This window comes from Chiloscyllium plagiosum, unplaced genomic scaffold (assembly GCF_037043375.1).
Source record: "Chiloscyllium plagiosum isolate Xiang-an unplaced genomic scaffold, Cpla_swu_hap1 HiC_scaffold_30, whole genome shotgun sequence".
NCBI classification, from domain to species: domain Eukaryota; kingdom Metazoa; phylum Chordata; class Chondrichthyes; order Orectolobiformes; family Hemiscylliidae; genus Chiloscyllium; species Chiloscyllium plagiosum.
In genome coordinates, this window is record NW_028270168.1 from 25,624,448 (window position 1) to 25,650,168 (window position 25,721).

Here is a 25,721-nt window from a genome sequence, read left to right on the forward strand (position 1 = left end):
TGCGGTACATGGCACATAAGTACAGGCCCTTTGGTCAATGATGTTGTGCCCAGCATTTATCTTAACCTCAGATCTACCTAACCTACACACCCCTCAATTTATTGCTGTCCATGTACTGGTCCAGCACTCGCTTAAATGTCCCTAATGTCTCTGATTCTACTACCACCGCTGGCAATACATTCCAGACACCCACCACTATGTGTGCAAAGAACCTACCTCTGATATCTCCCCTATACCTTCCTCCAGTCACTTTAAAGGTATGATCTGTTGTGACAACCGTTTCTGCCTTGTGGAAATGTCTCTGGCTGGCTACTCTATCTAAGCCTCTTATTACCTTGTACACCTTTATCAAGTCACCTCTTTTCCTTCTTCTCTCCAGTGTGAAAATCCCTAGCTCACTCAACCTCTCTTCATAAGACAAGCCTTCCAATCCAGGCAGCATCCTGGTAAATCTCCTCTGCACCCTCTCTTATAGCATGTACATCCTTCCTATATTGATGTGACCAGAACTGAACACAATATTCCAAGTGTGATCTAACCAAGGTTTTACAGAGCTGCAGAAAAATCTCGCGGCTCTTAAACTGAATTCCCCCTGTTACTGAAAGCCAAAACACCATACAGCTTCTTAACAACCCTATCAACTTGGTTGGCAACTTTGAGGGATCTGTGTATGTGGACCCCAAGATCCCACTGTTCCTCCACACCTGGCTGTTGGTGCTACATTGCCCTGAGAGTCCAACACCCCCTTACATTTTCCAAAACAGCAGACTTGTTTGAGATGGGGATAGCCACAGGAAACTCCTGCACTCTCTGCCTCCTTCTCCTACCTTTCCTGGAGGTAACCCACCTACCTGATTGTATTTTGGTTTATCTCTCTTCATACAAATACCATCCATCACACCCCTAGCTTCTGTAAATTCCTCATTGCTTCAAACTTCCATTCCAGCCTACCCAGGTGATTTGATAAAGTTGGCAACCAAATACATTTCCTGCAGACATAATCATCAGTGACATGGAAACTCTCCCTAATCTCCTGCATCCAACAGGAAGAGCACATCACTCTACTAAAGGCCATCTTTGCACCATAACAATTTACAGACCCAAAAATAGTACAGTCATACTGCTCTAAAAACACTACCCTCAGCTAGCGTGATACCTATGTGTTTATATTTTTAGAGTTTAATCTAGAGACAGATCTCAATAAAACATATAATTAACAAAGAACTGACTCTACTCCCAATTGTACATTTACAAAAGAAAAACAATAAGGTCAAACTTTAAAAAGCCACTTAGCTGCTCCCATGCTGTGAGCTCCCACATACAGGCTTTTCAAAGGTAATCTGTGACTTTTGCTGTTTGTTTTTTTTTAGAAGGAACGCCAATATCCAGAGATACTTGAAACCAAACAGCAAATGCAGCAGCCATGCCGGGTACTGTTGGATCAGGCAGCTTCAGAGTTAAAATGTTCCATGTTGGTGAATCTCCTCTGCGGGCCCTCCAGGGCAATCACATCCTTCCTATAGAGCAGTGATCAGGCTGTGACCTAAGCAAATCTTATACCCCTCCAACATAACCTCCCTGCTACGAGTGATAAAGGTATGTGTCCTGTATGCCTTCTCAACTACATTGTTAACCTGTCCTGCCACCTTCAGGGATTAGTGGACAAGCACTCAAGATCCCTTTGTTCCTCTGAGCTTCCTGAACTCCTGCCATTCAATGACTACTCCCTTGTCTTGTTATGTCTTCCAAATGATCATCTCACAGTTTTCGGGGTTTAATTCCATCTGCCACTGATCTGCTTATCAGACCAATCTGTCTAAAACTGTCTTATGTGCACCTTTTATGATTTAGATTATGTCAATCACTTTCTAGAATATTAAAATGTTGTGATGTTGAAATGGTTGAACACCCTGGATGTGGGGAACCCTTTAAACTGTTTAGGTGATATCACAACACCATAAAAACTCACTTGCAAACTGTGAGAATAGAAATTGCTGAAAAATGTGTTGCTAGAAAAGCGCAGCAGGTCGGGCAGCATCCAAGAGCAGAAGAATCAACGTTTCGAGCATAAGCCCTTCTTCCGAAACGTCAATTCTCCTACTCCTTGGATGCTGCCTAACCTGCTGCGCTTTTCCAGCAACACATTTTTCAGCTCTGATCTCCAGTATCTGCAGTCCTCACTTTCTCCCAGAATAGAAATTGCTGCTACTTCCAGTTAGCTATGGGGCAAGAACATCATCAGCCACCAGCTCAACACAAGCATGAACTGTAGATGCTTGACGTTGCTGATGCTACTGTGCCAATCTTGAAGGAGTTGGAAATAAAAGGGGTTTAGGGCTGAAATGATCTTGACTTCAAGAGGCAGTAGGTTTCCACTGAGTTGCAAGTCTTGCAGTCTTCCTAAAGAAATATCATTTTGTCACTGCTTCTGAAAACTGTCGGTTTGCTGTTTTGTGGAAGGTTAGGATTCCTGTGAGCACATTTCCTTGCTTCTCTGCAGCAGTAGCTGTACTTACCTCTTCCTCTTCTTTCTGTTGTGTTTATTTCTGGAATTGCTCAAAGGACATCAGCCTAGAGTCTTCCCATTTTCCAGCCATCTCTTTACCCCCTGTGAATGTCTGCCCTCAATCAACTTTTGAACATTCTTACCTAATACTGTCAAAATTGGCCTTCCTCCAATTTAGAACTTTAACTTTAAATCTGATCTATCCCTTTCCATCACTATTTTAAAACTAATAGAATTATGGTCACTGATCCCAAAGTGTTCCTCCACTGACACCTCAGTCACCTGCCATGCCTTATACCCCAAGAGTAGGTCACATTTTGCACCTTCTCTAGTAGGTACATCCACATGTTTTACAGGAATCCCTTAAGAGTTTAAAATATTCTCCAGCCGTGACAATCACGTGAAATTACGTAGTTAAAACACCCCAAAGTCACACATGCTGACTATCACTCAACATGTTCTAACCTCAGATTTGAAAGATCCCTTTAAATCACTGCAAGTGACAGTCCCACAATTTGTACTATTTATGATTTGTATGGAAGATCAGAAACTGCAGCAGCAGCAACATAGGCAAGGAGGAAAAATAGCGCTTTGAGTGATCAATACAACCATCAATTTGCATCTATCTGCCAAGTCCCTGCCTGTTTCTACAAGCTCTAATTGTTTAAAGTGAGGTGCACCTGAAAACTGCAGATAAGCAGAGGCAAGTTGGCATTCCCCCAGCTCTTTGGACCATATTTTACACTGTTTTTAGAAACCAACAGGGCAGTAATAACACAAATATTGCCCCCTTTCTATTTTGAAAATGGACAATGTACGTAGGGTAGGTTGACTTTGCATATGAGTCAGATTAACACAAATGGCATGGGATTTGATTTCCTATTCTGTTTGGAGATTCAGGGCAATTAACATAATGTATAAAGGAATATGAAGTATCCAATTTATAGAAATTCACTGAATTTTGTTTTTAAAAAAATCAGAAATCATTGTGCCTGTAGAGATCCTTACAGTTGTTTATATTGTCTGCTACTTTCAGCGTACATTTCTCCAAAAAAAAACAAACCTCTGTCTCCTCATTACATACACAGTAAGATTATAACAGAATGTCGACTAACACAGTGTATGATTTAAAGAAGGAGTTGAAAAAAGCACTTGGGGCTAAAGGGATCCAAAGAATATGGCGCAAGAGCAGATTGAATTGAATGATCAGCCATGAATGGCAGAACAGGTTTGAGGAGCCAAATGCCCTACTCCTGCTTCTATTTTCAATGTTTCTATAAAACAAAACCACAGATTTCAGTATCCAAAATGTTTTTTTCCCACTTTACGGATTTCATACAGGAGAGAAAACTTAAGTTTGTCAGAGCTCTCAGAATTAATTAAGCAGAGTTGAAATTTCACCTGCTGTAGTGAGGAGGGGGTTAGGGTGTTGGGGAATTTGGAGGGTGCAGGAGGGAGAATACAGCTGAATAATTCAACCAAGATTTGAAAATAAAGCCCACTCTGAGCCCACGTTTAAAAAAGGACAGGCTCTCATGACAAAAACTGTTTGTTTCATAATTCCAACAGTCCAGAGTGAATTCAATGAACAAAGAAAACTGGTGAATTGTCAGTTTTGTCACAATTTTTGCAGGGTTTCTCATTGCGAGGCTTGGTAAGATTGCACGCTATATCTCATCAAACTCACCCCGTTAACCACTAACCCTGACCTATGTCAGCCACCTTGCTCAATTCTATCCCCAGGTCACCTTTCACTAAACCTGAAACAGCCAGGATATGACAGAATAATCCAGTGTCCCTGGTGCTGCCCACAGTCCATGATCAATCCAGAGCTCCCCTGCAAGGCCACTGACAATTGCTCCACTCATGACAGAGACAGAAACACTGGCACCCAGCTTTGTGCATAGAGTCCCGGAGATCCTTGTGGAAGGTGTGATGCAGAGGCAGGACCAGCACAGAGGACCATAACACCAGATCGTGCCAGCCTGCTCTATCACCTAGGTCAACGTGCAGTCTCCATGGTGTAGAGAAACGTCCAGCACCAACAGAAGATCAATGACCTTCACCACTTCACCAGGGCTAGTGTCACCATCTTTTCTCTGCTACTACACCTACCTCCCACCAATGCTTATGCCTTACCACTGTCACTATTGCCTGCAACATAGTCCCTCATTCACTGTCACCCGTTCCACCCCTGATACCACTAACCCTGCCCACATCATTCAGAACCCGGTAAGATCCCACTCTTTGTTTTGAATAACCGAATTTTTACAGCTTGGTTATACTTGGGGCTGGGAATTATATGAGATCCATTTACAGGTTAAAAACCGACACTGTGAATGGAACAAACTGGCCCCAGCCATCCAAAACAGCCACCTCATGTTAAAAGATTCAACATGCAGATTCTTGCTATGAGCAGGCATCTTCCTCATTAAGGGGCAACCACACAAACACACACACTCTCTCCCTCTGTCTCTGACACACAGATTCCCGCCACACACACACTGCCCCCGTATCTCTGACACACACAATCTACTTCCAGCAATTCTCCACTCAATGGCAAAACTTCTCCCTCTCTGGGTGACATCTTGCATTTTCTTTTGAAAACAATTGAGATGTTCTTCTCTCTTTCAAAAGAGCGTCACAGTGGCTCAGTAGTTAGTACTGCTACTTCACAGCACCAAGGATCCAGGTTCGATTCTACCCTCGGGCGACTGTCTGTGTGGAGTTTGCACATTCTCTCAGTGCCTGCGTGGGTTTCCTCTGGTAGCTCTGGTTTCCTCCCACTGTCCAAGGGTGTGCAGATTAGGTGGATTGGCCATGGGAGATGCAGCATTACAGGGATAGGGTCTGGGTGGGATGCTCTTCAGGGGTCAGTATGGACTCGATGGGCTGAATGACCTACTTTCATACTGTAGAGATTCTATAATCTCATTTAATATAGTGCAACCTCAATCTCCTGCTGGGCAGTCATCTCCTCTCAGTTGCTGGGGTGGAGACAAAGGAGGCCTGTATAACACCAACAAAATCGTTGCCCAACTCAAGTTACCAGCATTAAGGGCTCCTTACTTTAGAATGATCACATTCCCAATGCTAATAGACATGCTGCCATTAACACCTCCAGGGAAAGGTGATGCGATGGAGCCAGTCCAATGCCTTTTAGTGAAGGCAAAATACTGCAGATGCCAGAAATCTGAAATGAACACAGAATACTGGAGAAGCTCAGTACGTCCAGTATTAGCTATGGAGAGAGAAACAAAGTTAACATTTCAAGTCTGGTATGACTCTTTTTCAGCACTCGTGACTTTAGTGTGAATCCTCACTTCAATACGGCTAGAAATGCTCTTTTGTGAAATACAGATGGAGAGTTTTTCTTCTCCAGAAGAACTTACTTTTTGCCTGATGGTGCATCAGGTTACTTTGAACACTCACTAATTATCATTCTCAAAGTCCTTCATTATTAGGAGCATTGACCTACAAAACTTTCTAATGGATTGTTCAACAATGATCCAGGTCCTTCCAAGACATCGTGATCCCTGGTCTCGAATTTCAAAAAGGCATCCACAGTTATTGTTAAAGGGAGCTTCCCATGTCTTTTCCCGAACACCACAAGTTTAATTTAGATAAACATGAACAAAGAGACCTTGGAGTCACAGGTAGACAGTGTGGCGAAGAAGGCGATTTACCTTTATCAGTCATCGCACTAAGTATAGGAGTTGGTTAGGCCATTTTTGGAATATGTCATTCATTTCTGGTCTCCCTACTATATGAAAGATGTTGTTAAACTTTAAAGGGTTGAGAAAAGATTTACAAGGGTGTTTCCAGGTTTTGAGCTATAGGAAGAGGCTGAATAGGATTGGGCTGTTTTATCCAGAGCATAGGAGGCTGAGGGATGACCATACAGAGGTTTATAAAATCATGAGGGGAATGGATAAGATGAATAGTCAAGATCTTTCCCCAGGCTAAGGGACCCCTAAAACCAGAAAGCATAGATTAAAGGTGAGAGGGTAAAGATTTAAAAAGGGACATAAGGGGCAATGTTTTCATGCAGAGGGTAGTGTGTGTATGGAACAACCTGCCAGAGGAGGTGGTGGAGGCTGGAACAATTACAACATTTAAAAGGTTACTGCAGATGGGTGTATGAATAGGAAGAGATTAGAGGGATATAGGCCAAATGCTGGCAAATGGGACTAGATTAATTTAGGATATCTGGTTGGCATGGATGAGTTGGACTGAAGGCTCTGTTTCCATGCTATACATCTCTATGTTTTTGTTATCCCCGTGATTGACTCCAGAGGCCAGGGTGAGCTTGTCTTAAGAAGAATGCTTGAGCAGTTTGGGCCCACAATCCCTCGAGTTTAGAAGAATGAGAAGAATCTGATTGAGATATACATGATGCTAAAGGGGATTGACAAAGTATGAATAAAGCGAATGTTTCCTCTTGAGGGGCAATCTTAGCTTGAGGCTCATGGTGAAAAATTTAAAGCAGAGAGCAGGAGAAATTACTTCTCTCAAAGTGTTGTGTTTCTGTGGAATTCTCTAATTCCCTAGTAAGGTGGATGCCAAAACATTGAGTAAATTAAAATGAATATAGACCGATCTTCGATTGATAATGGTTTGAAGGGTATGGGGAGTGGCTAGGAAAGTGGAGTTGACACGGAGATGAGATCAGCCATGATCATATTGAATGGTGGAGCAGACTCGAGAGGTTGAATTGCCCACTCCAGTTCCCAAGTCTTATGTTCTTAGCTTTATTATTCTGACTGAACAATGATGGTTTCCTGGATTGCCTGAGAATAAACACGTTGTGGTCACTCGCTAGTGAGATGGTGCCTAACGTCACTTACTGGAATTCAGGAAGGAAAATCCTATCGGTTTGATGAAATTGATGAGGATTTCAGATGTGGGTAATATCAATATCATCTTGCATTTGTAGGAATCCAATTTTTAGGAAATTGTGAATATATCAATTTCTCTCTCTTTTTTTTCTGGATTCATTTGGAAATGTATAAACTCAGGAGGTGTGCCTACCATCTGTGACACATTTAATGCAGCCCTGAGCTGTTGACTGACTAATTATACCAGAGGCTGCCTGGAAGCATCATGATGCAGAACAGTTTGTATTGCTGTCACCTTCACAGCCCAAGACACAGCAATGTCCCTGGTGAGAAGATGCTGTGTCAGATTTCAACAGATGGCATAACTGGACAAGTTGAGTAAGTCGGCAGATGTATGGCAAATGTACTATAATGTGGATAAATGTGAGGTTATCCCCTTTGCTAGCAAAAACAGGAAGGCACAATATTATCTTGAATGGTGATAGATTGGGAAAGAAGAAGGTGCAATGAGACCTGAGTGTCCTTATACACCAGTCGCTGAAACTAAGCGTGCAGGTGCAGCAAGCGTGAAGAATGCAAATAAGATATTGGCCTCCATTGCAAGAGGATTCTCGCTTGCCTCCATTGCTCAGGCATTTGAGTATAGGAGGTGGGGTATTATGGTCAGGCTGTACAGAATGATGGTGAGGCCTCTCACAAAGTACTTTGTCCAGTTCTAGTCTGAAAGTGAGGACTGCAGATGTTGGATGTAGAGAGAGGAGGAGAACTTCAAGGTAGGCATCCTTGAAAGAACGCCTACCTTCAAGAGGTTCTCCTCCTCTCTGTACATCCAGCATCTCCAGTTCTAGTTGCCCCGTTATCAGAAGGACATTATTAAATTGGAGAAGGTTTGGAAAAGATTGACCAGGATGTTGCCGGAAATGGAGGGTTTGAGTTCTAAGGAAAGGCTGGATAGGCTGGGATTTTTTCATCGAGCGTAGAAGGTTGAGAGACGACTTTATAGGAGGTTCATAAAATATAAGGGGTTTGGAGGAAGTGCAGCAAAAGGTTACCAAACTGATTCTTGGGATGACAGGACTGACACATGAAGAGAGATTGGATCAGTTAAGACTATGGTTACTCAAATTTAGAAGAATGAAGGGGGAATAGACACAAAAATCTACAAAATTCTAACTGGACTAGACTAAATGCAGGAAATATGTTCCTGATCACCTGGAGGTCTGAACCAGAGGGTCACAGTTTAAGGGGATGGATAGGCCATTAAATCTGCATTGAGCAAAAGTTTCTTCATCCAGAGAGAGGTGACCTGGTGGAACTCTCTGCCACAGAAAGTGGCTGAGGCCAAAATGTAACGTTTTCAAGCAAGAGTTCAATGTAACCTTGAGGTCTAAAGGGATTGAATGGGTGGGGAGGAAGCATTTACGAGGATACCGACTATAGGATGATCAGTCATGATCATACTGAATGCTGGAGCAGGCTCAAAGGGCCAAATGACTTAAACCTGCTCCTATTTTCAATGTTTCATTTATCATGGTGTTGTAGGAAATTGCTGCCTATTTGAAATAAATCACATAGAAAGTCTCTGGTCTGTGGAGACAGTGGTAAGGACATATGCTAGCCATGAGTTACCCCTATGCATGATTCCATATTGGTCCACAATGACTTAGGAAGTAGCGCTCTGGTCTTTGAAATCACAAGGTTCAAGTGAGGGCTTGAACACAAATATTAAAGTTGAAACTCTAAAAGGATTATAACACCTGACCTTTGCATGAGACATTAGATGGAGGCTATTTCTGCCTGTTTGGGTAAATATAAAATATCCAATGTCTGTGCTTTGAATAAGAGCAGGGGAGTTACCCCTCATATTCCAGTCAATCTTTATCCCTCAATCAGAATCATACAAACAGGTTGTCTAATTATTATTACATAGCCTTAGTGAGTGCAAAGGTTTCTGAAATTTGCAATAGTTGTCAAGCATTTGGAGATGCCCTGTGGATGTGAGGAAAGCTACATAAGCTTCCATCCCTTCTTCCTCCATGCTCTCCTCTGTTGTTTCCTGTAAAACAGACAGAGAATTGAACTTCAGATTTCAGCAATAAGTTTTCTTAAGGTACTGATACACCCTGAAAATACTGGAGCTGGCTGCCACTAAAATAGCATTGCAGAAAATGACCAATGTGAGTGGACCACCACATCATGTTCAGAGATGGCAAAGTAGAAGGAAATGCAGGTAAATCTCAGAAAGCAGTTGGCAACGCAATCAGGATCACTGTATGGTCAAGGGAGGGAAATCATTGCAGACATTATTAGCATCAAAACAGCTTTATCACCCAATTTTATTTGACACATCATCTCTACAATGCCCGAGATTGTAAAGCGTTCATAAACTGTGCCCAGGCTCTCTCATTTAAATCCACCATATTTCTGTTGATGTCACAATGAGATTTTAAACACTTTCTGGAGCAGATCCAGCTATGTCGATAATGCCTCTGGTACCACGGTCTTTGCATAAAATTACAGTTAGTGCAGTTGTGCTTCATTGCACCAGCTGTGTAACATCCTACATTCCATTCTGCTTAAATGAACTCTCCTATAAAATCTGACACCAATTTGCAAATCATTTTTCTTTGTGATTAGTTTGAGGGTTTTGCATACAGAAAACTTCAACAAAGTTTAAATGTTCATTTTAGCTTCCACAAAGATTTTTGCTTGCACATGATTTTCTTTTAAATCATTCAAAAATTTATTCCTGGTACCCTGGGACAAATCTCTGCTACTTTACTAGGGGAATGTGGAATGGTACATTATGTGATTATAGCTAATCATACAATGGGTTATAGTACAATAGCATACAGATAATAATGCATGAGGAAGGACTGTGAGGGTGAAAAGAATTGAGATGTTCCTCATTCAACAAAATAGTCCTGTAAGTTCAGTATCTCCTAATCAAACTCTTACAACTGGCTTCCTGTGCTAATCTTTTTTAAAATGTGGGGAAAACTGTGACAGCAAGTGATCAGTACCTTGTGTCCTCCTAAAGCAACAGACCAGACCTTTTCAGGTACAGCACTGCTCTCTCCAATCCAGGGAACAAGAATAAAGGAACCCAAAACTAAATCTGTTCTCCCTGCACCTGTCTGCTCACCCATTCACCACAGTCAAAATACAAAACAATCATATGAACCGTGATACATTGGAATGCCAGAACATTGAGACAGTAATACAAGACTAGAGCACAGAACAGGCCTCAATCAGAATGCTGGGCAGATACAATCTGCAGCTACATTCTGCGAAACAGGATTTGCTCAGAAGACTCAACTTAAAAAACAAAGTTTCCACAGGCGACACGTTCTACTAGATGTCAAATTCAAGAAGCCAGTGTTAGAAGACAGGAGTGGGCCCTTTAGCAGTCAGTCAATCTGAACTGGCTAACTTGACTCAGTTCCTTCGGATCAGGTCGCATCTCAGGACTACTTACTTAGTCTTTTATGCTCATTCACCTTGAGCCTACCTGCATGCTCTCAACATCTTTGAATGAGTGTTCAGCAACTACGAAAAGTAAAAAGAAAAAAAATAGTTTACAGCTCGACTGATGTTATCTCAATGTGACAGTAGATCAAGCCTTGATTTGCATGGCCAAAAGCAAATACTTCCCAGGAAGTCAGTGTTAGAGGAATGAATGGAGTTATTGGATTTTCACCACACTCACATCTTCAAGTTCCTTGAATCTGCTGCACTCAAATGTTGAGATGTTTTGATGGCAGAGATTTCTCCATTTGTGTCTGTCCAAGGTTTTTTTTCCTCTGTACTGGGGTCCAGCTTGTAATTCTGAAGTCAGCTTTCAAATAGATTTAAAATCTAAGTTTGTGATATCCTGTGGTGTGGGTACACATGCTCAGCTGTCTATAGAGCATTGCCTTTGATATCCAGAATCCTCCACCTGAGTGAGCCAACAAAGCTGAGCTCTGATAAGTTTGCTTTCAATGTTACATATGCGGCAGTTTGCAGCACCTTTAGTGCTGTCCTGCCACCTGCTATTGCAATCCGATCACAGGGTGAAGATGGAAAACTTCAAGCTGCTCTGTGGTGCCAGTAGTTGTCCATGTCTGACATGAAGAAATTATGTAGGAGCTACTACCTAGTGGACTTCGATCTTTGTATTTTAAAAGTATTTTTATTAAAAATGTTTTCAAATCTTTTACAAAAGCAACTATAAAACAATACCAAAATGCAAAAAGACAGAGATAGTACAACAGTGCCATATCACAATACTATGAAGAATAAACATGATTTGGAGATGCCGGTGTTGGACTGGGGTGTACAAAGTTAAAAATCACACACCAGGTTATAGTCCAATAGGTTTTTTTCTTTTTATAGATATTTTTATTGAAAATTTAACATGTTTTTACAAGTTTACAAAAGAAAACTAAAAAAAAGTCTAAACATTGATATACAGTTAAATCTTAAATAAATGATAACCAAAATCTATCAAACAAGAAAACAGAAATACCAAGAGAAAAAAAAGACAAAACTCAACTAACTACTCATCCAACTTACAACTAACCAGAATATATCATTAAAATTCTTACATTATTCAAGAGAAAAAAAAACCCAACGGATAACACATAAATTGAGCAGTGATTTACATGCTTGGAACGTGTTAACATCAGACCACAACAAAACCCGTATTCATGTGGGATTCTTCTCCCAGGGGGCACCAGACCAGCCATGTTCACCCTCTCAATTAAATAAAGGCTCTTGTAGGATGACCGAGATATCTGTATTTGTGTAATTCAAGAAGGGCTGCCATATTTTATGGAATAATTTGGCTTTTTCTGCTGGTGCATCATATTCGTAAGGAAGTCAGGGGGAGTATATTCCATAATTATTCTGTGCCAACTCGAAAGTCCATAAGGGCCCTCAGCCACCCAGTTTACCAATATGCTTTTCCCTGCACAGAAAGAGAGAATGGAAAATAATCTCTTCCCTGTCGTAATTTCAGATGTTCTTTATCCAATAAATGTGTCTCCTATAGGAGAGCTATATCAATCTTCTCTTTCTTGAGGTTCGATAGTATTCTCCTCCTTTCGATTGGTGAATTACTCCCCATGACATTCCAGGTGCACCATTTAATCAACCGATCATCCATAATCACCGGGCAAGTCCGAGACCCCTGGGAGAAGAAACCCTATCCAAAACATCCCGAGCATAGAGCATATAAAATTCACAAAAATAAAAGCTCTTTAATACATTCAGATCAATATAATAAAAAACTATTTCTAAATCGTAAAAAAAGGTATAAAACATATTTAAATGGAGATCTTCCTCCTTATTCCCAGGAGGCATCACTTCCTTTCCAAAAAACCCATCATAACCTCTCCCAAACAGTGCCCCACCCTTGACCCAGGCACCCCACGATGGGATAAAGAAAATTCAAGTATACTACTGAACTAGAACTAACATTTGGTTATATTTGGTAATGTTAATACCATATAGGAACATATATGACTATAATATTACAGTCTCAGCAAATAATAATCAAATATATTAATACAAAATAACAGGGGAAAACAACCCTGCTCCCAAGGACAAAGATAAAATAAGATAAGGTAGCCATCTTCCCTCCCCCATCTACATTAACTAGACCCCCTGGCCTATATATATATAAAAAAAGGGGGGAAAGAAAATCACTAAGCAAAGGATGAATAAATAAACCTTTCTTCCCACCTCCTGGAGATAATATTAAACAGTAAGGTAATACAAGGAAAAAAAGGGGGGTAAACCGGGGTGGGGGTAGGGCAAAACAACATCAATTAACTCTTATAATTTATCTAAGAGTGTCCAAAAGTTCCTTGGCCTTCTCCGGTGATCCGAAGTTGTACAAAGACCCTTCATGGCTGAAGCGTAGTATGACTGGGTAGCGCAAGGAGCATTGAATGTTTAAATCCCTTAAACGCTTCTTTGCTTCATCAAACGCCTTCCTCTTTCAGACCAAAGCTGGGGAAAAGTCCTGAAATAACATAATCTTGAATCCTTTATAAGTCATGGCTTGGGGATCTTTCCCAAGATTCTTGGAGGCTTCCAAGAGCATCTGCCTCACCTTATAGCTCTGCAGCCGGAACAAGACTGGGCGGGGACGCTGGTTCGAGCCAGGCCCGCGTATTGTAACCCAGTTAGCCCAGGAGGGGGAAGCTGGGAAAATACAGATATGATGACTGGTGCTCCTAGGGATTCCACCCTTACCTGGCCTGATCCAGCCTCCAGATTTAAAAGCTGTGGAAGCCACTGTACAAAGAAACTTGTAAACTGGCCTTCTTCTTCCCATTCGGGAAGGTCTAGCAAACGAATATTTTTTCGACGACCTCGATTGTGATTCTCTAAGGTCCGGACTTGCTGCTCGAGAGTCCGGACCCGATCCACGGCCGATTCTGCAATGGCCTCGGAAGTCGCGGCCTTTAGCTCCGCCCCTCCAACTCGGTATTCATTTTCTTTGATGTCTCGGCCGTGGTTTTTTTTAGATTAGATTAGATTAGATTAGATTACAGTGTGGATACAGGCCCTTCGGCCCAACAAGTCCACACCGACCCGCCGAAGCGCAACCCACCCATACTGTACATTTACCTGGCCAATTCACCTGACCTGCACATCTTTGGACTGTGGGAGGAAACCGGAGCACCCGGAGGAAACCCACGCAGACACAGGGAGAATGTGCAAACTCCACACAGTCAGTCGCCTGAGGCGGGAATTGAACCTGGGTCTCAGGCGCTGTGAGGCAGCAGTGCTAACCACTGTGCCACCGTGCCGCTCACTGTGCCACCCGTGTTTTGTAGCACGGCTGAGAATGAATTCCATTGACTTCGTGATTCTTCAATGAAAGCATCGATCTTTGCATCGGGTTTGGAGAATATTTCCGCGAGGCTCGCCACTGTAGGTAAGTCCCCCAGGGCGGCTGCGGATGCCTCTGCTGCAGCTGGGGAGGGTGGGGGAGGGGCTCCTGCCTGCTGAGAACTGTGGGCTCCTTTCCCCCTAGTCATTTTTACAGGAGACTGAACTGTTTAAATTTAGTACTGAACCACTAATTACATTAAGTAAAAACTATTTTAAATGATTTGGGAGTATGGTGGAGGAGGGTGGCCCACTTTGCCTAGGTCTTGGAAGGAGCACTATAGACTCAGTCTTGCTGAGTCACTACCATCTTGGAACTCTCATCCAACAGGTTTAATTGGAAGCACACTAGCTTTCGGAGCGATGCTCCTTCATCAGGCTACCACCTGATGAAGGAACGTCACTCCGAAAGCTAGTGTGCTTCCAATTAAACCTGTTGGACTATAACCTGGTGTTGTGTGATTTTTAACTATGAATAATAAACGATCTACTATTCTACTAGAACAAATGTATCTACTTGACTTAAACTAAACTACAATCAAATTAAATAAAAGTTAAATTAAGTTGAATTCAAATTAAATTAGATTACATCTCATTACTTTATTCTATTTCACTCACCTCGCCTCCACTGAAGCTCCCATCCCTAGGAGCACCAGTCATCATATCTGTATTTTCCCAGCTTCCCCCTCCCAGCGCCCCACGGGTCACCCAAACTGACTCCAACAGCTATCTCACGGCCCTGATCAATGCTGGCGATAAGTCTGCATCTATATAATTTAGAAAGGGCCTCCAGATCTTAAAGAACTGCGCTGTTTTATGGTGCACCATTTTTTAAGATCATCTTGGGGGAGATGCTCCATCACCAGACTGCGCCATCCCATAAGACCTGGGAGTTTTTCCAATGTTCATTCATTATAATGTTCTTCCTTGCACAGTACGTAAGAATGTTACACAGTCTCTTCCCGTGCTCCCCCAGAGACGGCAAGTTTGGCAACTCAGAAGAAGAAATACCAGATCCACATTGACTTCAATTCCCAGGATTTCCTTCAGCTTCCTTACTATGGCACTCCAGTATCTCCGGATCTTATAACATGATCAAAAGCAGTGTGTCAGAGTGCCTATACTAATTTTATATTTGGGGCATCTTGGAGACGCTCCTCACTTTAACTTAGCGAGCCTCTTTGGAGCCATATGAGCCCTGTGTAAAATCTTCATGATAGAGGACGGGAAAAGTTTCTGGCTGTAACAGCTGCTCCTTTTTTTGAGGCATTTTAGGTGTTGGAGATGATTTCCTCGAATTCCAGGAGCAGCAATTAATGTTTTATATGCTGTTGCATTGTTTTGGAACTTTGGGAAAAAAGTCAAAACAACAGCAGTTTTAAAAGGGAGAAGAGCAGACAAAGGAAGCACATGGTGAGGACAGTGCAGGAGAGAGAGAGAGCCTCACAGTTACTGCCTTTGCTGTTTGAATTCATGTATCGGTGGACATCAGAGTGCATCTGGGAAAATTAACAAACAGTGAATTTCACAACTAATCTTGGAGGAATCTGTTTGGCGAAGTTCACAACACAGACTCAGATAAGTTAATTGTTGTTTTAAGTCTGTCCAATAGTAAGGCTGCAGTAATGAGTACAGTGGGTTCTTTCTTGATTATATGTTTTGTGGAGATAAGTCTCTTGATTAAACTTAAAATATAAGCCATAACTATTAATTTAACCTGGGGCAGTATTTTGTCGAGAAATAAGACAGTGTTATTTTCTGGGTCTGTAGATTGTGAAGGAGCAAAAATGGCCTTTGCAGTGAGATGTACTTCTTGTCAGATGTGGGAGTTTAAAGAGAGTTTAAGGGTTACTGCGGATTATATCTGCCGTAAATGCTGTTGGATGCGAACCTTGTCAGATTGAGTGGATCGATTGGAGAGACAGTTCGAAGCGATGAGGAATTTGCAACAGCAACAGTATGTGATGGATAGCAGGTATAGGAAGGGGGGAAAGTCTCAGATACAGTCACATAGATGAGTTAACTCCAGGAAGGGTAAGAGAGGTCGGCACCTAGGGCAGGAATCTTTTGTGGATATACCCATTTCAAACAGGTATGCTGTTTTGGAAAATGTAGGGGGTGATGGATTCTCAGAGGAACGTCCCACGAACAGCCAAGTTTCTGGTCTTGAGATGGCTCCAATGCAACGAGGCGTACATCAGCTTCCAAGAGATCAATTGTGTTAGGGGATTCTGTAGTCTGAGGAACAGATAGACGTTTCTGCAGAGAAAAAGCAGAATGGTGTGTTGTTTCCCTGGTGCCAGGATCAAGGATGTCTCAGAGAGGGTGCAGAATGTTCTCACGGGGGAGAGGGGCCAGAAAGAGATCATTGTCCACATTGAAGCCAACGATATAGGAAGGGAAAAGGTTGAGATTCTGAAGGGAGATTACAGAGAGTTAGGTAGAAATTTAAAAAGGAGGTCCTCAAGGGTAATAATATCTGGATTACTCCCAGTGCTACAAGCTAGTGAGGGCAGGAATAGGAGGATAGAGCAGATGAATGTATGGCTGAGGAGCTGGTGTATGGGAGATGGATTCACATTTTTGGATCATTGGAATCTCTTTTAGGGTAGAAGTGACCTGTACAAGAAGGACGGATTGCACCTAAATTTGAAGGGGACTAATATACTGGCAGGGAAATTTGCTCGAACTGCTCAGAAGGATTTAAACTAGTAAGGTGGCGGGGGTGGGACCCAGGGAGATAGTGAGGAAAGTGATCAATCTGAGACTGGTACAGTTGAGAACAGAAATTAGTCAAAGAGTCAGGGCAGGCAGAGACAAGGTAGGATGAATAAATTAAACTACATTTAATTTGCCCTCATCTTGCCTCATTATCCACCAAGCTTTCACTGTACTCAAAACGATTGGGCTCTTACACTGTTCGGTCACAGATTTCAGCTTATCCATGAATAATAGATTAACTAAGGGATATCTCGACTGTGAGGCTTCAACAGCAGGCCAAATCGATCCCGAATCCCCCCCTGTAACCAGTCACCCACATATGATAACAAGGCGTTTATTCCACCCACCACCCCCCCACCCCCACTTTATGTATAGCCACTCCTCTACTTTTAGAGCTAAAGGAGGAGAAGAATACCCTCCCATAAACCCCCTGCTACAGCCTCAGATGTTCCTAATCAGTTAAATGCTTCTCCTGCAGCAGGGCAATGTCAACCCTTTCCTTCCTAAGGCTTGAAAGCACCTTATTTCTTTTAATGGGCAAATGGCTCCCTTTTACATTCCAGGTACACCATCTAAACAGATCACTAGCCATGGTCATCCAGGGCAGCCAGTGGTTTGCCAAGAGGAGGAAGATTATCTGAGGTGCAGCGAGCAAAAATAAATTAACTCTATGAAGTCTAAAAACTACTCCAATGAAAACTACCATGACTAAAAAAACTAACCACTACATTTAACTTAAACAAACACCCAAATAAACTCCAATTCACTAGAGATCTCCCCACTTGCCCATTGGGGACACTCCTCCCAATCCTTGCGACCAGGGGCGACATGGTGACTCAGTGGTTAGCACTGCCATCTCTCAGAACCAGGGACCCGCATTCAATTCCAGCTTCAGGTGACTGTCTGTGTAGAGTTTGCACATTCTCCCTGTGTCTGTGCGGGTTTGCTCTGGTTTCTTCCCACAGTCCAAAGATGTACAGGTCAGGTGAATTGGCCATGCTAAATTGTGCATAGTGTTAGGTGTATTAGTCAGAGGGAAATGGGTCTGGGCGGGTTACTCTTCGGAGGGTTGGTGTGGAATGTTGGGCCGAAAGGCCTGTTTCCATGCTGTAAGGGAATCTAATCATCCTGACTCAGTCCCAGGCAATTCGCAAACAAAAAGAACATGTTATTTACATTCCTGAGAGTTAACACCCACTCCTCTCCACACCTCTTCTCCATACATCTTCACCACAGATATAGCCACCCCTAATCCAGAAAAGGACAGCAAAAAAAAACCCAAAACAATGCGCAACTGACCAAAATGTTAAATAAATCAGGTTTTAGACCAAGGCAGTACAGAATCCATCAGACTGATAACCATAAAACGGGAGAGAGAAAGAAAGAAAAGGGGCAGAGAAAGTAAAACAAAACTGTACCATTGTTCATAATGGTGCCACTTCCCCCCTCCAACCTGAGTCCTTCATTTCAAAGAGTTCAAAAAGTCCTTTGCCTTTTTGCCGAATCAAAATTATAGATTGCCTCTCTGTAAGCGAAACACAACACTGCTGAGTACCTCAAGGAATATTGAATGTTTAGGTCCCTTAATTTCCTCTTGACTTCATCAAATGCTTTCTCTTCTTAATTTATGGCTCCAGAGAAGTCTTGAAAGAACATTATTCTTCGGCCTATGTATATTAAAGCCTGTGGATCTCTTCCCAGTCTTCTTACTGTTTCAATCATTAACTGTTTTTCTTTACAGTGCTGGAGTTGCACTCGGACCGGGCAGATGCGCTGATCCGATCCAGAGCTGTACATTGTGATTTGGTGGGCCCATTCCACACTCACCAGGCCCGACTCTACCTCCAGCCCCAGGAGCTTCGGAAGCCACTTCTCCAAGAATTCATCGAGGTTCTCGTTTTCCTCGCGCTCCGGGAGACCCACGAGCTGTAAGTTTTCCCTCTAATTTTTATTTTCCAGGTCGTCCACTTGTTCCTGAAGGACCCAAACCTAGTCTTCCAGCTTTTGGATCCGTCCTCCTGAGACCTCCGCCCTGATCTCTGATGCTGCAGTCCTCTGCTCAACTGCTTCCATTCTTTGGTCCAGTGTTTGAATCTCCTGCTCATGCTTCTTCGGCATGGCATATACCGGCTCCAGCGCTGCCTCAATCTTTTCTCAGAGTTAAGCAAACTCCGAGAGTAAATACTGCTGACTCATTAAAACCAAAGGGGCCACCCCAGTAGGGAGTGCCCTGTCTGCTGTATCCCTTTATTCATCTTCACTCTCATCCTAGACCTGTCAAATCTCAGTTTTAGCAGCTCTAGATGTTTGTCAACTTTATATCATCAATGGTTAGCGGGGGAGGGGGGGGGGGGCGGGGTGGTGGTGGCTAAAGGTCCACCTTGCCCCGGTATGGCACAGAGCCCAGCACAGCAGACCTCTCCCACTGCCACCACCATGGATCTCCTCAATCACTGTTCTTAGATAAAGCCTTTGCTCATCTCCAGGTTTATGACATTGATCATCTATTTAGGGCAGCCATATTTGTACCGGACTATCCACAAGCCTTCCCAAACTTGGCCAGTTCACCAAACATTGTAGAGAGATCCTTATTCTATTTGTGAGGCTTTTCTTCAAACTGAAGTACTGAAAAGATCATGTCTGCTATTCCCTTACCTGCACAGAATATAGGCTGTGACTAGGCACAGAATCAATAAGGGGTGTGACAATGCAATTAAGAATAAGCCTTGCAAGAACTTCTCATTGTTTCACAGATGGACTTTCACTCTTTTTGATTTGTAGAGATAAATTTTAGAGGCATCCTTGTAGCCACTAAAAATCAGAGATTGCCCATTTTAAAAAACAGTGATCAGGTGAAATCTTTTCTCTCAGAGGATTGAGAATCATCAGAGCTCTCTTCCTAAAAATGTGGTAGAAACACAGTCCTTGAATACTTCTAAGGCAGTGGTACTTTCTGGTTAAGCATGGAAGTCAAAGGTCATTGGGATAGGTGGGATTTGGGATGAGTCGTGATTTTATTGAAAGGCAGAGCAGGCTCAAGGATCCGAATGGCCAATGGTCCTTGTTCACATAGTCAGAAATTGTCTTGATGGATATCACCCTAAATTCAGATAAAGCAGAAGGCACTACTCCGTCTCTTAACCATGTGAGCATTTCCATACTTGAATATTTCAGGTGGAATGTCATCAGCTTCTGAAAACCTGCTCATTAAGAGCTGCTCTGTAGCCTTCCTGGCTACTGCTGAAGAAAAGCTTGAGAGCAAGCTGTTCCAGAGTGTGTGCTGTGGAAATGATTCTAGCAGGTGATAGGACAAGAAGTTGCTTTTAACAAGGTGAGCTGTGAAGTTAATAAGACTGGCAGAAAGTAATAACCTCCATTCATAGGCATCTCACCACTCCCTGGAGAGAATCTCATCTCAATGCCTGGAACCCTTTAGGAAAATTAAACCCGTTGCTCCCAACACCGAAAGATCTTGTCAAACTTCACATTCAATTCTCTCAGCCTTCACAGAATCACAGCCCCTGGATTTCAGGTTCCTATAAGATTCTATCCAATTAGTCTGTGGAGGGAAGCTAATTTCTCATGGAGCACTAAGTCATTGGAACACTTCTGTCATGTGGGAGTAGCCTTATGGGAAGGTAAGGGGTGATAACAGCCACCCTGGAAAAAAAATAGAATAAGCACTTGGTGACTGGAAGGTTGTTTGGGTGTAACATGTGCATTAGAGACAGGCACCTTCTTCCCATTGCACTAACCAGCAACATTGAGATGCATCGATCCCAATGTATTAGTCTTCAGTCTCAGGTTTCTATATCTGATCATGACAGATTCAGAGCCTAATTGTTCAATATCAGCCTTATTATTTCAAGCTGCTTCACATAACACAGGAAATGAAACAGCTAATTCAGTTTTCAGGAAGTTATATTTGTAAATTATAAAAGTACAGGAAAGGGAAAGAAGTAAGCCATAAATTTGGTTTTACTTATTCATGGGGGCGTGGGAGTCGCTGGCTGGGCGAGCATTTATTTCCCATCTCTAATTTCCCTTGAGAAGGTGGTTGAGATCTGACTTCTTGAACCATTCTAACCATGGGATTAGTGTGTGTCTTCACAGAGATGTACTCTGTGAAGAGTGAGTGTTGAAGAAAGTAGATTGAAGTACAGTCAATTGGGCTTAATCAAACTTAAAGAACTAATATTTTGATTTGATTTGTCCTGCATGAGATCTAACAAGTTACACACACCAGCATATTCTCAACTATATGGATCACAAGGTTTCTGGCTCAACCACTGATGTTAAGGGTAATTTTTGCAAAGTCAGCCAGAATGGTAGCAAATTAAATGCAGTGATTGCAGTAATAAATTCTTCTTGCCTTGCCTTGTCAACCTCTATTTGCAACCAGTTTGATAACAAGCACAAGCCAATGTTTGCTCTACCACCTCTATGTCAGCTCTTTTGTTTGATTTTTTCTTGTATCCACATTATATACAAGTCTTTGAGTTATACAATGATGGTAGTCGATTGCAATTTATAATGAGACAATTTGCATAACTGCTGTAATTTGGACTTTGTGACAAGGGTTTGAGCTTCACCGAGAATTCTGCAACTTTCACAGCACAAATAGGGCTTGTGCCAAGTCAAAAGAAAATCAATACTTGTTTTGGAAATTTTTTTTACAAAGATGGGAGACTATGATTAAGGAGATTTATGACACTTGGACCGTTTCTACCAGAGCAGCAAATGCCAACAAAAAAATTTGATGGAGGTTTTTAAAATTTATATTGGGTTATGACAGGATGAATAGAGAACAAATATTTCTATTAGATGGGAAGTCATTGTTTCATGGTCATCAATTTAGAGTTGCCACTAAAGAGGCTAGGAGAGAAATTGGAAGACATTTACACTCAATGGTTTTGACAATGGATTGCTTTTGCCAAAGGTAATAATTAAAGCACAGGCTGTGTCATTTCTTAATGGAGAAAGTGGATAAATATTTGAAGCTGAATGAAATGCAGAGCAGAGGAACTGGACAGGGAACTGCAGTTGGTTTTAGGTGCTGCAAGAGCAGATAGCAGACATAATACACCAAATTGTGATCTTTTATAGTGTAGATGTCTAAATCTGCATCTGTGAAAATTCATTATCTGGATTCTACAGAAGTATAGGCTAATCTTAACTGCCAGAAATTAATATGTTGGATCAAGTCCAATTCAAAAAATGTGAAACAGGAAGCCTATTCTGCCAGGAAGTTCATGCCCACTTCCAGTTTGAATAGAAGTGGCAAGGGTGTGTATGACTAATCTGTTTGTAGGATCCTGGTTGGTCCTTTAAAACAGCCAACTGTCTTCACTTTAACAATCATTCTATTTTTAATTTCCAAGTCTCAGAAAACCCCAGCATGTGAAAATAGACTGGAAGAGTTGAACTAATTGGTGAGCATCCTTGTATCATTGCTTGTGGGCCAAGAGGAGTTGGATAGTGTATTGGAAGAGGAGGTTTTTATGTTTGGTCTGGCCACAGTCTGGTAGCAGATGGCATCACTTTCCATATATTGACCCTTAGCCGAACCCAATTAATCAAGTGTCAGCAGCAAACATTTTGTTCCCTGCTTGTAGCTGCTTCAATATGATTGGAACACAAAAACCAAGCTTGCATTAATATTTTTCCCCATCCCAATGTCTCCCCAATGTTGGGGAAGTTCTGCAACATGTGATGATGTCACATTGGTATTTGATAAAATGACTCAATGAGCACTGTGGAGAGGTCTGGTTTTGGAGGCCACTCAATGCAGAAGGGCTTTCTCTCAGACCTACAAACTGCCCATTAAAACACCACACCCTTTCACCTCCCCCAGAATCTCTATGGTTCCCCTAAACCCCCACCGTCAACTCCAATCCCAAGCAGCAACAGCCTCTCCTGAACAAATCCCATGCACAGAAGCAACACATCTCTCCTGTATTGTGATTCAATCTCATCCTTCAATGGGATCCTTTCACCTACAACTGGACCTTGGCCCCACTGGAAGGCCTTGCTGTCCTAAGTTAGTTAAGCCTACAACATTAGGCTACAGCTATCTGGCAGGGTCTCCAACTTGTTAAGCAAGTTGCCTGTGGAAACCATTTGTGAGGAGGGGGCGATGGGGTGGTAGAAGAGGTGGAGAAAGAATGAAGCACATTTTTAAACTACAGGACCTCTGGAAACCCACTGTCAGATTTTATTGAATGAACTTAGTCATTGGGAAAATGGCACTGCTTCATCGTGATGTTTTGAGAGCTGTCTCCATACATTATTCTTACATTCTTATAATCATTCTGCTCTACTAATCCTCAATTTTAAGTCTATTGGAATGACTAATAATGTTCTCTTAAACCTACTCTCAGGTTTGAAGATTCTCTGACTGACAAGGCCCTATTACCAATGATGGATGCAAAACCAGATGATCAGAGCCTACCAGCTTCTCGCAAGCCCAACCTCCCAGTGGAAACCCAGAACCGATGTTCAACCGGCATGGGAACAAGACCTGACCCCATAGCGACCTGACATTGAGAAGGCCTGACCTAATCAATCTCAAGACCTCCCACTCCCCCAACCCCCCACCAACTCCACCCCCCACCCCCACCCCCCACCAATTCCCCCTCAATCCCCACCAACTCCCTCCCCCCACCCCCCACCAACTCCCCCCCAACCCCCACCAACCACCCCCCCAAACCCCACCAACTACTCCCCCACCCCCCACCAACTCCCTTCCCCCCAAACCCCACCAACTCCCTCCCCCAAACTGTTTCCACACTGTAAAAAAAAAACAGTAAGAATCGGCAACAACACCTCCTCCGTGACAATCCTCAACACTGGTACCGAGCAAAGCTGCGTATTCAACCCCCTACTGTACCCCTTACACACCCACAACAGTGGCCAAATTCTGCCCCAATTCTATTTACAAGTTTGCCATTGTAGGTCAGATCTCAAACAACAATGAGACAGTACCAGAGATTGAGTGCTTGGAGACATGTGCAAAGACAATCTCTCCATCAACGTCAACAAAATGAAGGAGCTGGTCTTTGACTTCAGGAAGCAGAGTGGAGGACACCCCCCTATTTACATCAACAGTGCTGAGGTGGAGATGGTCGAGAGCGTCAAGTTCCTAGGAGTGTTGATCACTAAAAATCTGTCCGGGTTCACCCATGTCAACGTAACAGTCAAGAAAGCACAACAACACCTCTATGTCTTCATGAGGCTACGGAAATTCAGGATGTCCAAAAAGACTCTTACCAATTTTTATAGGACACTTTCTATGGTGCATCTATCTGGGTTCATCACAGCATGGTATGACAACAGCTCTTCCCGAGACCACAAGAAACTACAGAGCGCGGTGAATACAGCCAAGTCCATCACACAAACCTGTCTTCCATCCATTGACTCCATCTATACTTCTTGTTACTGTAGCCAACATAATCACAGGCCCCTCGCACCCCAGTTATACTCTTCTACCCTCTACCATCAGGCAGAAGATATAAAAGTTTGAATATGCATGTGAGCAGATTCAAGAACAGATTCTTCCCCACTGTTATTAGACTTTTAAACAGCCCTTTCAAATGTTAATGTTGAAATTTGTCTCTCCGTACCTTCTCTGTAAAACTGTGCTCCGCACTCTGTCCTGTTGTGCTGATGCACTTTGTATGGTATGATCTGCCTGTAGAGCATGCAAAACAACACTTTTCATTGTATCTCAGTACATGTGACAACAAAGCAAATCAAAAATTTGTTTTGAGTGAGCCACCAGGCTAAAGTTCGTGATTAGGCTTTACTTTATCAGACAATTGAATACTGGATATGGCAGATCGGAAAGATAGATTCTGAAATCAGTTAAGCAATTGGGATAAAAATCTAGAAAAGATCAGCTTTTGCACATGTCGAGTGATTTTATTTTCCCCCTGAATGTTGCACACAGCTCTTTGGCCCGAATGGATAAGTGAATATCAATAACAGTCAAGCATGAGAAAAGTAACAACCTGAAAAATAACCCGCACAACTAGCTCTGAAAAAACAAACTATCAGTCAAGGCTGGAGTCACCCTGAGTGTAGAACATGGCATGTGAGAGCAGGGAGTCAACTGAGTTTTGCAACTTAACCTATGGGTGTAGCCAATATTCCTTCCCTGATATTACATGGAATCAAACATAACTACTGGAAATCCTGTCGGGGAAATGCAAATGTCAGAGGTGCCAAATTGTTAGACTATTTTTAGGAGGCTTCTGGGGGATTAGTCATCCAGAAAGTTGAATTTTTATATTAAAAAAGTCAGGAATTCTGGCTAACTTTAAACACTATCTATTGATGGATTCAAAAATAAAGGAAAAACAAAGTTGACTCATGTTTTGAACGAACTAACTACAACTGCACATACAAGAAAAAGGCTACTTTAACATATCCACCTCTCCCCACTTTCTTTCAGACAACTGATCCTCCTCCAACCATCCAATTTATGGTGATGCTCCTCTCCCACTTCCATCTATTAATTCAAAGGCTTTTCTTGATATTTGCCCCACAATGCGGCCATTGTGCACTCTCCAGTATGTCTGGGACGATATCAGTCTGCCTGACCCTCCCTTCCAAGGTGATACTGTTCTCCTCCTTTCATCCCACCAAAGAGACATTCTTGACCCATCCAGTTCAAGATCATGCATTCTTCACCTCACTTCACCTTACTTCTTCCATGCCACCAGTTCAAACTAGAGTCTTCCAGTCCTCTAATTAATGCTATATCCTCTTCT

General features: G+C 42.5%; 1 long non-coding RNA gene across 1 annotated transcript; it reads left to right on the forward strand.

Moving 5' to 3' along the window:
* Nucleotides 1–1,474: 1,474 nt before the first annotated feature.
* On the forward strand, nucleotides 1,475–23,415 carry LOC148142166 (uncharacterized). The gene is made up of 3 exons (XR_015752213.1): nucleotides 1,475–1,596; nucleotides 18,692–18,878; nucleotides 23,331–23,415. It is a non-coding gene; the product is annotated as an uncharacterized LOC148142166 (long non-coding RNA).
* The last annotated feature ends 2,306 nt before the right edge of the window (nucleotides 23,416–25,721 follow it).